Source organism: Balaenoptera musculus, chromosome 10 (genome assembly GCF_009873245.2).
Source record: "Balaenoptera musculus isolate JJ_BM4_2016_0621 chromosome 10, mBalMus1.pri.v3, whole genome shotgun sequence".
Classification (NCBI taxonomy): domain Eukaryota; kingdom Metazoa; phylum Chordata; class Mammalia; order Artiodactyla; family Balaenopteridae; genus Balaenoptera; species Balaenoptera musculus.
Window position 1 is genome coordinate 47,513,397 of NC_045794.1, and position 13,386 is coordinate 47,526,782.

Genomic DNA, 13,386 nt, shown 5'->3' on the forward strand with positions numbered 1-13,386 from the left:
TCTAGCAATGTCTTCTGCCTTGCTGAAAATAAAAGATTTTCTAACATCCTACCTTCTATCTTGCAGAAACATCATTTCAAAGAAGGATAGTTGTTTCTCATTCCTCAGATTGATTCTCTTGAACTGCTGAAGCATTTCGCATTCTAGTGATATTTTTCTCTTTGTACATCTTTACAGAGGCAGATCTGTGCTCATGTGGTATTGTGAATTGGGATGGGTTCTCCAAAAAGACTTTGTGTATTTCTGGTAGAATCTCCCAGGCCAGGGGCAGTTAAAGAGAGAGAAGGAAAATGTTGGATTTATTGTGATTTAACTTCGCCAATTTGGACATCAAGGTGTCATATGGAATAGAATATGGAAGGAGGAAGTGTTCCTTCTAGAGGCTTTCTTACTATGGAGCAGCATCTCTTTGCTGAAGGAGGTCCTGATAAGTGTGTTGTGGGCAACTAGCTGGGCCACTTTCTCTCTAGGTTAAATGGTCACTCTTTCAGCAAGACTACTGCCCCATGAGTATGCCATGCATGGAGTAAACATACTTTTAAAAAAATCTTTGCTCTTTTATCTACAGCTTTCTCAAGGATATTGGTAAAGTGAAATTGTTCCCCAAATATACAATAACCTACTGTGTGGACCACTTTCACCACATATTCCTGCACTTCTAGCTAAGGATGTACTAGTAGTGTCCATTTCAGATACTGAAGGAGTTCCTTGCATGTACTTTTCAGTTTCCTGGTTTACAGACTACAATAGACTTCCCGATATTTTTATATACCTTTCCCAAGTTCAGGGAGAATCTGGAGGAGAGGTGCCAATTAAAGATTATGTTCAAGTCACCATTGTTACTGAAAGTTAGTTGCCTAATTGCTTTTATTTTAATGTTATATAAAAATAAAGAGAATGGTATAATCAGACCTAGATACCCACCTTCCAGCTGGTTTACGTATCAAATATAATTTACCTGGTGATGGTATTTGTGTTCACATAACATATTACAAGACTGAGAATTTTAGATCTGTTACCAACCAGGGTTCTTGGCCTCCTTAATCAATAGAAATTGATAAGAGGCCAGACAAGAAATTCAGGCCAGGCTTTATTGGGCCTCCTGCTGCAGTAGGAGGGAGCGAGAACAAGTAACAGGTTCCCTCGCTTGCTGGCTGTCCAAGGCGGGAAGCGAGCTGGTTCCGTATATGGACTGAGGGTCGGGGCAGGTCCAGGGGTCGGGCCGGAGGGGTGGCTGTGGTGGTTTGCCCACCCCTTTGGTGGTGCTTTGTGTGCAGGGGGCATGCGTGGGACCCTGCTTTTGCTCCCAACACCCTTGTTTTGCTCCTGGCTCTTCAGAAGTGGCAGTTGGGTTTTTGATCTCTTTGTGTCTTTTTTGTCCATAATTTGCCCAACTGCGCATGTATGCAGTTATTTTTAGTCCCTTATAGTTTCTTTGTATTTTATTGCTTGAGGAGACATGTGTCCAGGTGCAAGCGCTGGGTCACAAGTTCCAGTCCCAACCTGTCTCAGATCCATTTTCCTATACCTTGTTTGTGATAAGAATAATATGTTACCTGGATCTTGATTTGTTTTTCACTTTCGAACCTGAACATAACAGTATCTCAGAGCCAAGAGTTGCCTTTATCAAATGAATGCTCCTAGTAAAGAAAAAAAGGAAGCAATTATTAGTGAGAAGAGTGTATAAAGAATGAATAGTAATTTTCAAAATGTTAGAGGAAATGAGTTAAATTGGTACATTCCATCTGTTTTTTCTCTTGTCCTATACCCTTACTGTGCCCTAGAAGGCTGAGGAAAGGGAATGAGATAAATTCACAGGGGGAAATGTTTCTCAAGACCTGCTTTGTTACTTTAAATTAACCCACCCACCCATGAGCCAGTGGCTAGGAGTCTTGACACAGTATGTAGATATTGCAAATCCTTTCTTGGCCGTTCCACTGGGCTCCCATTACTTTACTGCTATTTCATTTTCCAGTCCTGACTGATTCCTGCCCTTCTCCTCTCCTTTTAGGTTCTGGTCACACACTCTTGGCTCTCACAGTAAAATTGATTTCTCAGGTTTTGATCCCTCAGGTTGTCTGAGCATTTGGGATGTCCTCATCCTCTGGCTCCTGGTGCTAGATTTAGCTGCTTCCGTTAAATTTTATTTCTGATTCAGAGAGCAGGGTATGGTACATAAGGGCATAGACAAAGCCAGAATGTCTGGATTTGAAAGCTGTCTTCACATTTAGTCAACTGAGCATCCTGGGCCAACAACTTTACCTCTCTAGTTTCCTTAACTGCAAAATGGTGACTATAATAGTATGAAGCTTATAGGCTTGTTTCAGGATAGAAATAAGATAATATTGGTGCAGTGTCTAGAACAGTGGTAGATGCATGCCAATTGTTATAACTATCTTGTAAGTAAATGAAAAATAAAATAGTAAGTAAATGAAAAATAATAAAAAAATTAACCCAGCCTGGCTCCTACAGGGTGAGAAGCAAACTAGATATTTCTTTGTTTCATTTTTTCAACAGAAAGCCCTAGTTATTAAGGCTAAATCATTTTCTGCTTTGGATTTATCATTTTCCAAACCAGAATCTTGGTCAGCTGCTTTTCTCTCTGACTCTTTATGTCATGCTTCCAGAAAGCCCCAAACTTGGCACTGAACAGCAATGAAATGAATGTTTGCAGAGTTTAGGGCTCTAATTAACATAAAATGACTTAAAGACTACAAGAACTTTGCATTTAAAGGAATATAAAATTTACAGACAACATACAAACTGGATATTTCATGGAGTGTTTTCCTCAAGTGCACCTGAAAGCCACGGCAACAGGACTGTAAATCCCCCTGTAAATAAATAAGATACCTGATTTCAAGTTGAAAGATTAACTCTACTCTTTAATACATCAGACACGTCTGCTTTATTCAAGAAAGTTACTTTCAGTGTTCATTTGATTCCCATGCCTCTTATGTTTCATCAAATAGGAACATCCAAAACACTTTTCACTTTCACACCTCATTCTCAATTAGCCTAATTCTTGACTGGATTTCAGTTTCTCTCAATTTGGAATATCTGATTGTTAATGAATTGCTGGAAACTTACAAGATCCAGATGAGCTCGTCTGTATTGCCAAGTTTCTGTTAAGGTCAAGTTGACATTTTGTTTTTTTTCCAAGTTCAGATATTACCCCAAAATTGAAAATAGCTCTCCCTATTTCAAATTAGCTTAATTAACATTTATTAACACCTTATTCTCATTGATTCCTTTTTAAAGTTCTATCAAATATTTTAATTCTAGAAATTTTTGCTCTTACTTGACTTTTTTTTTTTTTAACATCTTTATTGGAGTATAATTGCTTTACAATGGTGTATTAGTTTCTGCTGTATAACAAAGTGAATCAGCTATACATAGACATATATCTGCATATCTCCTCCCTCTTGCGTCTCCCTCCCATCCTCCCTATCTCACTTGTCTTTGATGAGTTTCTTTTTCCACTTGAGATTATTTAAACTTTTTTAAGGTTATCTCTTGAAATACATGGATTTGAGGAATGAACATCTGTCTTTTATCATTAGTTTGTAAGGGATTACGCAAATGTTGGTTCTGTTTTCACAAAAAGGAAGAGAAAACATGTGAATCAAAAGATTCAGCAGGAGTTCTGTATAATGTAACTCTAGTCAGATGTGATGTCTTCTGAGTCAGTTACAGGAAAGAGAGGGTAGAAAGAATGAGGAACCCAATTGTGACCTTTTGGAAAGACCTTGTATCAGGATGAACTCTAAAATGTAGAGAAATACTAAAGTAAATGTTACAACAAATTCTCCCACAATATAGCAAAGAGAATCATTGGTGCAATAAATGTTGGAACTTATCTGTTTACTTGATGTTCAAACGAATCAACAATATTCTGTTTAGTGTGTGGTAAGCAGATTTGTTAAGTAACAATTCTTTCAAGTTTTAACATGAATTTCTTTGTATAAGAATTTATTTGAATCAAAGCAGCTACTATGTTCTCTTGCCTTATTAATCTCTCTCCCTCCAGTTCCCAATCCATTTACCAACATTTGCCAACATTTATAACTACTGGCATCTAGTGGGTAGAGAACAGGGTTGCTGCTAAATATCCTACAATGCATGGGACACCCTCCACGACAAAGAATTATCTCAGCCCAAATGTCAACAGTGACAAAATGAAGGAGCCCTGAATTAGGTGTTTACAAATATAGTTAATCAAGAAAACAAGGTAACCATAAGCAAGAACTCATGACATTTCAAGAATCTCTCCTCACCCTTTGGCAACAAAACAAGACTGACAGAAATTGCAAAATGCCATTGCAGAAATAGGACATAGGTAACCACAGTTATGTTTCCTTTTCACTCTTCTCCTTGGTTTTCCTGCTATAGGATTTTGGAGGATGGAGGTGAGGTGGTGGTTATAATGTGTTTGAAGTGTTCTGTAATCTTTAGAGAGCTATACAGATATAAGGAGCTATTGTAAAGATAAAAGCCCAGAGCATCTTCCAACAGGCTTCTTTGTTGTCTGATGCTGTTGCAGAGTGTGTACAGCCACTACTCCTGGCTATTTTATTGAACCTATAGGTCATTCCCTTTGAGCATAATCTGTATCCTAACTCCTTTTGCCTAGTACTGCCTCGTGGAGTTTTCAGCACAAAGCATACTGAGGCAGTTTTAGCATTAAGCTCTATTTTTCTGAAATGTGAGAGGTTGAATTTCAAATTATATACAGATGAGTAAAACCCAGTTATTCTCCAGTAACAATATTTCCTACAGATGTATCTCCTGGCAGCTGGTAGGGCAGACAGCCATTGTTGCTTCAATCTGATCAAGTCTTTTGAAGGGTTTTGGTACCACCCAACTGTCCCCAGGCCTCTGAATCATGATTTCGCAGGGAGACTTCCCATTGCTTACTCTAGGGCTTTCAGAAACAACTTCCTTAGTAGCTCCAGATGGAACTGGAAGATCAAATAAAGCAGCAAATATTAGAGGGAATATGAACCTCTGCTTCACTGATGGTGTGTGTGTGTGTGTGTGTGTGTGTGGGCGGGGAGGGTCAAAGAATACATTATCATCGCAGCCAGAAGCAAACATCCTCACTGATTAGAAACTAGACTAATTTTAAGATAGAAGGAATACCCCTGCAACCTGTATAAACAGGTAATTTATGTAATGTTGACCCTAAACCCCTTAGACACAGAGATTTCTCTCCTGTCTACATCTGTTACTTCATATCCAGAAAATGACCCTTATCCTAGGTGAGGAGCTATGACTCAAACCTGAACACTGTGTTGCTAATTCTGAGAAAGAAATTTTTCATACTTGGGCCAGATTTGGGCTATTCGAATAATTATACTTCCTGGTTCTAGATTTTGGTGAGGCATTGTGGATTAGAGATCAAAAACATCTAGGAGCAGTTAAGACTGATTTATCTTTAAATGCTTTATACTTTATATATAAAGTATATAAAATGCTTTATATATATTCTCTTTCCCCAGAGAGTTCCCCAGCATTCTCTGCGGAAACAGGGCTATTTGTCTTTTCTAAAAATCTAAGGCAGTATCGCTGGTGTTCCTCTCACAGAGATGGCCCCCGACCTTTCACGGAGCCAGTTCATGTGCATTTGAAACATGACAATCCGGCTGGTCTGCTCTCCCATCTCCTAAATCTGAGAAAAGCACTTCTTGTCTTGGAAATTCTTGGCTTCCTTAGTGTCCACCACTTGAAGGGGAAATAAATTGATGCTTTTTTTCCTTTTTTTTTTGCAGTGGATGCAGTAAATGGCTATTTAATTTCAAATTAGATGAAGATTTCTTTATACTTTATAGATTCCAAACAAATAATTATAGAGCTCCTGTCATTTTAGTACATTAATATAAAGCACCTTATCTTGGTAATACTGAGAGAAATGCAGTAGAACAAATCGCAGGATAAACATCAGATTCCAAAGTGACATGATGCCATTTTTTGAGATGTTATATGTGGGCATAATTTTCTTGGCTAGTCTTTTTGTTTTTAATACGTCTTTATTGGAGTATAATTGCTTCACAGTGCTCTGTTTCTGTGTACAACAAAGTGAATCAGCCATATGCACACATATATTCCCATAGAGACATAAAGTTGAGAGTAGAAATGAAGTGAGGAACATTTTTCAGAAATAAATGAAAGGAAATGAAATGGAAATTTGAAGTACCTGATGGGAATGCTGTGGCATAACGTGACCTCTGTGCTTTGCTGGTAACTAGTACCAGTCTAGAGCAGGGGCTACTACCTCTATGCCACTAACGCCCTGTGGCCATCAATAGTTTGAATTCCTTATATTTCCACTCCTTTTCACTTAAAATAAAATTCTTCCCAAATTAATATTCATATTTATGCTTATCTCCTTCCCTCAAATTTCAGAGAAAGTGGTAGCATTCATTCCTCCTTTACAAAGAAAATCTAATACCTGTGTTTTTAATCCCATCCCTTCAGCCATCTCCAGGGCCTTGTTCTAATTATTCCCCATCTCCTCTACTTTCTTTTCATTTGTCTTTTTATTGAGATACAATAACATAAAATAAGGCGTCAGTTTGATCGTAAGTATACAACTTGATATTTTTACATATATATCCATGTACTCAACACATTACATATATAAAACATATATGCATATTCTATATACACAACACACACACACACACGTACAGATATCCATGTAATCAACAACATTTCCAACACTCCAGCAGGCTTTCTCTTGCCCAAACAGCATATACAATCACTCAAAGGAAACTACTATTCTGATCTCTATCACCATAGGTTGTTTTTGCGTTCTTCCTAATTTCATAATTTAATTTCAACATAATATTATATACTCTTATGCCTGCCTTCTTTTGCTCAGCTTATGTCTGTATCAATCAGTCATGTTCAGGTGTGTAGGAATAGCCCATTCTTTTTCATTGCTCTACATAACTGCATTGAATGGATACTTTGCGATTTATTTATCTATCCTACTATTCATGAACACTACTGTTGTTTTCAGTATGAGGTTTTAGAATGAGGCTTTCAAGTAATGTTGTCATGAACATTCTAATACAGGCTTTTGGTGAACACATTCACTCATTTCTTTTGTAGATCTACTCAGAATAGAATCAAAGGTTCAAAGATATATAGAGATATATATAGATATCAATATAGATATGTTTTGTGTGTGTGTCTTTGGTACATACTACTAAACAATTATTTAAAGTGTTTCTGACATTTTTACTCCTACCAGCACTGTATGAAAGTTCTAATTGTTCCATTGCTCCACATCCTTGTCATCTCTTGGTATTACCAATTCTTCATTTTATCCATTCAGGTGAAATATAATGGTATCTCATTGTGGTTTTAATTTGCATCTCCCTGATGACTTTGTATGCTGAGTTTCTTTTTATATACGTTTTGGCTATCAGGATCTTTTTTTATGAAGGGCCTGTTCAAGTTTTCTGCTCATTTAAAAAAATCTGAATTGTCAGTGTCATTCTTCTAATAGTTTTAAATATAATTTGAAATTAGGTTTGTGTCAGATACACATATTGTGAATATCTTCTCTCAGTATATAGCCTGCATTATTATATTCGTAATTTTGTCTTTTTAGAAACAGAAGGTTTTTATTTTAAATGAAGTCCAGCTTACAAAACTTTTATTTTATGGATAGTGCTTTTGTGTCCCACTTAATAAATCTTCATCTACTTCAGACCATAGAGATGTATCTAGAAGCTTTATTGTTTTACCCCTCTCTTCTAAGTCTGTACCTTTTGCAATGTGTATTACGTGTTATGAAGCAGAGGTCATGATTTAGTTTTGAATATACATACCTAATTGACCCAATAAATAGGTATCCAAAACCCATTTATTGGAAAAATAAGCTTTATGCTCCTGAATTACCTTGGGGTCCTAGTTGTGTATCAGGTGAACATGTAAACTTTGTCTGGTTCTGGAAACTCTATTCTTGTTCTATTAGTGTATTTGTTTATCTTTGAATCAATACCACCCTGCCTTTACTTCTGTAGCTTTATAATAATTTGTTATACCTAGTAATGAAAATCTTCCAACATTGCTGTTCTTCAAGATTTCCTTGGATATTCTAGGTCCTTCGATTGCCATATAAATTTTAGAATCAGCATTTCAATTTCACACTATTGCAATGAATATATATCAAGCTGGAGAGAGCTGGGATTTTAAAACCATTGAGTCTCTTAATATATGAAGATAATACTTTCTCCATTTATTTAGATCTTCTTTGATTTCTCTAAGAAATAACATGTAGTTTTTTGGTTGAGGTCATGCACATCTTTTGTTAAAGTCATTTCTAGGTATTCGATGTTTTGATGTCTTGTAAATATTATTTGTTTCTAAATTGAATTTTCAAATTATTTATGTCTAGTATCTAAAATACATTTGATTTTTTATATTGACCTTGTATCTAGTAACATTGCAAATTACCTTATAATACTATGGTTTTGGATTTTTTTCTAAGAAAAGTACACTTTTTCTAAGTAGAAGCAAGTCATCTTTTAAAAATAGTTTTAATTCTCCCTTTTCAATCTCTATAGATTTATTTATTTTCATTGTCTTACTGCAGTGGATAGAACCTCCACTAAGACTTATAAAAGTTAGGCTTCTACCCTCCCACAGAGACTGGGGGACAGGGGCCCTATCTTCAGGTGTTGATTGTAACAAAAAACACATTCATTTGGCAGCTTTGAGCTTTCCCGGGCAGGCATTTTGAAGGGGATAGGGTCATGCTAGGGATAAGACTTTAGCAGCTGGAAGCCATGCAAGAGTTTAGAGAGAGTCTTTGTCACTTCTTACAAGAATTATTCATGCTTGCATCTTCACTTTTTTATTTTTTTTTTTCTCAACCAACTATAATATGGTTCGGATTTCCATTATCCATTCAAATGATTTTTGTTATTTTGTGGTTTTCAAAACAAAATGGACATGTTTTTGTTTTACTCTTGTGACCATTCTGCTGATCTTGTCTCCTTTAGCTACCACTTCCTTCTTGAAATTTTTTTCTCCCTTGCCTACAGAAACACATCAGTCTTATAATTCTTCTAGCTCTTCAAATGCTTCTTTTTTTTTTTTTGATTAGTCAGGATTATACCTCTTAAAAACTAGTGTTTACAAGGGTTTCATCCTCAGCATTTGCTGAACTCCTTATCACTCTACTATAGCCTGGGCTTTCCCAGAACCTAAGCTTTAATCCCTCCTGAAGTCCAGACATATTTCCAGTCACCTGGTAGAGAGCTCCTAGCTGGGTGGATCTCTGTAAGACTGTAATGGACAACATCAAGTTCTTCACTGGTACTATGTCTTTGTAATTACTTTACCTGCTTCTTAGTAGATTATTCTCTTTTCCTTCAACCAGTTCATGCCTGAACTCAATGTTTAGCAATCCAGATTTAACACAAATATTATCTCTTGTGGGAAGCCTTCCCTAACCCTCTGAGGCTGATTTATAGTCTTTCCTTGTTTTGTCCTAGCATAACCCTTTGTTCATATTTCAATCATATGACTTATTACAGTTATTGAAATTATTGACTTATTTTTGCTCCAACAAAATATTTGTGGTAGCTTGCCTTTATTTAACATCTCTCTTAAAACAGGATTCAATCTTTGGATGTTGAGTTAGACTAAAACCTCCTTCCAATTCCTTGGGTGTTATGACTTTGTTAGTCCATATTTCTATCCCTAGCACCAAACTACCTGTCTTGCATTTGGAAAATGACCAGTACAATATTTTTTAATGAATGGCCACTAAGTGGCCTGTGAATAGAGGAAGGTATGCAAGGTTATCTTCTCTCACCACAATCTTGCCTGAATTTTACGGTGCTGAAGTACAGAGAAACAAAAGAGGAAAGCACAGTATAGGCATCTTTAACATCATTGAATAGTAAGACTTATGAAGAAGTTTGCTAAGCACAGACTGGGACTACTGAGATCCCCTTGGAAGACTCTGGTTTTCATATGGGTGACTGCCACCTACTGGACAAGATAGGGATATTTTGTTTGTATTTGGAGAATCCGCACATTTTTAAGTCACCGATTTCAATTTCAATTTCAATACGTTTCTAAGTTCAGCTTATCTTTATTTAATGTGCCTCTTTTAGAACAGGACTCAAGCATTACATGTTGAATTAGATTAGTGTTTCCTTTCAATTCTAACATTTGCATTTCATTCATAAGGCCACGGTAAATAAAATAAGTGCATTCATCCGTACATGAATGAATCAATTAAAGAGTTATTCACTGATTTTACTAATTTGCAAGTCTTTACTGTTTTATCTTCAAGTTTCATCTTTACTTCTAATTTTAATAGCACCTAGACTTTTCATTCTTTCAGAGACATTGTCAGAAACATGAAAATTTTAAAGAATTTTTGATGTTGTTGTTTGGTTCTTTGGAATATTGTCCCATATGCCTAATATTTTCAGCTCAAAACTTGATTATTCAAAGTCAACCAATATTTTGTTTCCTGGACTTCTAACTACCATCTTGACCTCATCTCCATCCTGGAATTAGTAACTAAACATTTTCTTTGTTCTCTGTCGTTCAACTTCCTCCTTCTCACATGGGCTTGGCTGCTCTTCTCTCTTTAAAATATTTTATGGCTGACATGGCCAAAACAGAATATGTGCTAATATAGCCCTTCTTTCAATTTGCATTAAATAATACTCATTTTCAATCCATTTTGTTCTTTCTTGTCATCATTGTGTCCTATTCACTTAGCAAACCTACTAGCATGTTTAACATCAATATTTATCTTTTACAACTGCACATTACAGGAAACAATTTATGAAATAAGGCAATTTTCTTTACAACACGTAAATTTGAAAAATAAAAACATATATAGTTTAAATGTAAAATATATCCCAAATATCTTACAATTTGGAGAATAAGTTATTCATAAAGAAAAGTACAGTATTATTACAGTAATAGTGTGTAATATCTATGAAGTGATTAAGATGTGACAAGATTTCTGTTAAATGCTCAAAAGGCATCATTTCATTTAGTCTTCAAAACAAGTTTATGAAGTTAGTACTTCTAATTACTCCCATTTTACAGATGAGGTTACTGAGGCTTAGAAAAATTAAGGAATGTGTCCTAGATCACACAGCATGTTGGAAGAAAAGCTATATGCCTTGCACCTTGCTCCTGATACTAGACTTATTCATTTTTCCAGTTAAATAAATGTGAACTTTAAACAGGCTGTAGAAGGTCATAGTGATACTGAATGAAGATGGAACTAATGCTAACAGCTTTCAATTTATCATTTTCCATTACTCGACTGTCATTTGAAATAAGGATGTCCTAGTATTTTTTAAACTAAATCCAGTCCCCAGTTTTCTAGTTTTCCTTTATTTGATGGACAGTCCATCAAATAAAGTGTTGACAAAATGGCCTTAAGATATATACTCGTCAAAAGAACAACCTGCCTCTTCAACAAGAAAATAGTGGACCCTCTTTAAAAATCCAGCTGGTAGTAGAGTACTTGGGCATTTAGGAAACAACTTCAGGTGAAAGGAAAGAATTTTCATGCAATATAAAATGACATTTTCAGGAACCAAATGGCAGAGTAGAAGGATGTGCTATCACTCCCTCTTGCAAGAACACCAGAATCACAACTAGCTGCTGGACAATCATCGACAGGAAGACACTGGAACGCACCAAAAAAGATACCCCACATCCAAAGACAAAGGAGAAGCCACAATGAGATGGTAGGAGGGGCGCATTCCCAGTTAAATCAAATCCCATTACTGCTGGGTGGGTGACTCACAGACTGGAGAACACTTATACCACAGAAGTCCACCCACTGGAGTGAAGGTTCTGAGCCCCACGTCAGGCTTCCCAACATGGGGGTCCGGCAACAGGAGGAGGAATTCCTAGAGAATCAGACTTTGAAGCCTAGTGGGAATTGATTGCAGGACTTCGACAGGACTGAGGGAAACAGAGACTCCACTCTTGGAGGGCACACACAAAGTAGTGTGCGCATCGGGATGCAGGGGAAGGAGCAGTGACCCAAGGGAGACTGAAGCAGACCTACCTGCTAGTGTTGGAGGGTCTCCTGCAGAGGCGGTGGGTGGCTGTGGCTCACCGTGGGGACAAGGACACTGGCAGCAGCAGTTCTGGGAAATACTACTTGGTGTGAGCCCTCCCAGAGTCTGTCATTACCACCAACAAAGAGCCCAGGTAGGCTCCAGTGTTGGGTTGCCTCAGGCCAAACAACCAACAGGGAGGGAACCCAGCCCCACCCATCAACAGTCAAGTGGATTAAAGTTTTACTGACCTCTGCCCACCAGAGCAACAGTCAGCTCTACCCACCACCAGTCCCTCCCATCAAGCCTCTTAGATAGACTCATCTACCAGAGGGCAGACAGCAGCAGCAAGAAGAAATACAATCCTGTAGCCTGTGGAACAAAAACCACATTCACAGAAAGATAGACAAGATGAAAAGGCAGAGGGCTATATACCAGATGAAGTAACAAGATAAAACCCCAGAAAAACAACTAAATGAAGTAGAGATAGGCAACCTTCCAGAAAAAGAATTCAGAATAATGATAGTGAAGATGATCCACGACCTCAGAAAAACAATGGAGGCAAAGATCGAGAAGATGCAAGAAATGCTAAACAAGATCTAGAAGAATTAAAAACAAACAGAGATGAACAATAAAATAACTGAAATGAAAAATACACCAGAAGGAATCAATAGCAGAATAACTGAGGCAGAAGAACAGATAAGTGACCTGGAAGACAAAAGGGTGGAATTCACTGCTGCAGAACAGACTAAAGAAAAAAGAATGAAAAGAAATGAAGACAGCCTAAGAGACCTCTGGGACAACATTAAACGCAACAACATTCGCATTATAGGGGTCCCAGAAGGAGAAGAGAGAGAGAAAGGACCCGAGAAAATATTTGAAGAGATTATACTCGAAAACTTCCCTAACATGGGAAAGGAAATAGCCACCCAAGTCCAGGAAGTGCAGCGAGTCCCATACAGGATAAACCCAAGGAGAAACACGCCAAGACACATAGTAATCAAATTGGCAAAAATTAAAGACAAAGAAAAATTATTGAAAGCAGCAAGGGAAAAATGACAAATAACATACAAGGGAACTCCCATAAGGTTAACAGCTGATTTCTCAGCAGAAACTCTACAAGCCAGAAGGGAGTGGAATGATATACTTAAAGTGATGAAAGGGAAGAACCTACAACCAAGATTACTCTAGCCAGCAACGGTCTCATTCAGATTCGATGGAGAAATCAAAAGCTTTACAGACAAGCAAAAGCTAAGAGAATTCAGGACCACCAAACCAGCTCTACAGCAAATGCTAAAGGAACTTCTCTAAGTGGGAAACACAA

At 37.1% G+C, this 13,386-nt stretch overlaps 1 long non-coding RNA gene across 1 annotated transcript in view; it reads right to left on the minus strand.

Moving 5' to 3' along the window:
• Nucleotides 1–13,386, minus strand: part of LOC118902455 — a 148,860-nt gene that overhangs the window by 5,575 nt on the left and 129,899 nt on the right. The window contains exons 3-4 of the long non-coding RNA XR_005021564.1: nt 2,761–2,831; nt 1,557–1,640 (exon numbers count right to left, since the gene is read on the minus strand). This is a non-coding gene — a long non-coding RNA (uncharacterized LOC118902455). The remainder of the gene's footprint in view (nt 1–1,556; nt 1,641–2,760; nt 2,832–13,386) is intronic.